The following is a 1,347-nucleotide window of genomic DNA, read 5'->3' as shown; positions in this document are numbered from 1 at the left end:
GAGAGACTGAGCTGGGCCTGTTTTCTCTGGAGAAGGCTGAGAGGGAATATGATTAGTATAAGTTCAGGAAGGGAGAATGCAGGGAGGAAGGGGACAGGCTGTTTTCACTGGTGGCCAGCGATAGGACAAGGGGAAATGGTCATAAGCTGAAACACAGGAAGTTCCGTCTCCAGGTGAGGAGCAACTTCTTTACAGTTATGGTGACAGAGCAGTGGAACAGGCTGCCCAGGGAGGTTGTGGAGTCTCCTTCTCTGGAGGTCTTCCAAACCCGCCTGGATGCCGCCCTGTGCCCCGTGCTCTGGGTGTCCCTGCTAGAGCGGGAAGGTTGGACTAGATGATCTCTAGAGGTCCCTTCCAACCTTGAATATTCTGTGACTCTGTGATAACTTACCTGGCACCTGCTTCGCCCCAATTAATCTAGAATACATTTCACTTGTCTTCTTAGATGTGTTACTGATGCAAGCTTTGTCCAGGCTTCACTTAAACGTGGAAAATAAGATTTCCAGATTTCTAAAGTGGATGCCTGTAAGTTAAGTGAACAGAATTATTGCATATTAGTGCTTGGTGTGAAAGCCACGGGCCAGACACACTTGCACCAGTGGGCACCAGGAAGCTTTAGGGAGAGGAGAGGGAAAAWTTACAGAAGCAAAAACCCATTTCTTACCCCTTGAAGATGATGTTGAAATCCTGACATCTTAAACGCACCTTTCACCTGAGAGTCGCTGTTGGCTCYTTCTGTGGTAACAGGGAAACGTCTTAAACTGAAAAAGAACCGACAGGGTGGGAAAGGCAGACCCAGGATCAACCAAAGCTTTGATTCAACTTCGTACTGCTGCTCTCAGCAGGAAATTGTAACCATGATGTTTTAAAAATGTATGTGTATAAATTGAGCAAAAAACAGTGATCTTCCCTGAGTAACTCAGCTTGAGGTTGCTGTGATGCTATTGCGGGTGATACTTGCTAAAAGTCACTTTTTTTACCTCCAAACCACATAACCCTGCTAAGAACAGCGTGTAGAAACACAGCACSGAAGAGCACGGGGCAGGAGCTAAAACTAAACCCTAAAACTAAATCCTAAATCTTAATCYTGTGACCTGCAGAGGTCCTCTCAGCTGTCAGCAGGTGCGCACAGAAACGGGGTTGTGATTTTTAGGGTTTTTTCCCCCTCATTCYTTAATTCTGGGCCGGTTCGTTAAAGGCCGGGCCGGCGGGTCCGGGCCCTCGCTGACTGCCCTCCTTGCTGACAGACGCAGGGTAACGACTGCAGCCCCCGCACYTGTGGTGCCGGGACAGCGATGCCATCCCCAACACACACATATACATACATACATATATATATAAATATAT

At 47.7% G+C, this 1,347-nt stretch overlaps 1 long non-coding RNA gene across 1 annotated transcript; it reads right to left on the bottom strand.

Annotated features, from left to right (window-relative positions):
• Positions 1-391: 391 nt before the first annotated feature.
• On the bottom strand, positions 392-826 carry LOC112947420. Its single transcript, XR_003249406.1, has 2 exons — positions 665-826; positions 392-523 (listed from the first exon to the last, which is right to left on the bottom strand). It is a non-coding gene; the product is annotated as an uncharacterized LOC112947420 (long non-coding RNA).
• Positions 827-1,347: the final 521 nt, after the last annotated feature.

The sequence above is a fragment of the Nothoprocta perdicaria genome, unplaced genomic scaffold (genome assembly GCF_003342845.1).
Source record: "Nothoprocta perdicaria isolate Ctin4 unplaced genomic scaffold, notPer1 scaffold_230, whole genome shotgun sequence".
Taxonomy (NCBI): Eukaryota; Metazoa; Chordata; class Aves; order Tinamiformes; family Tinamidae; genus Nothoprocta; species Nothoprocta perdicaria.
Note: the sequence above shows the minus strand (reverse complement) of the source record. Positions and strands in the feature narration are given on the sequence as shown.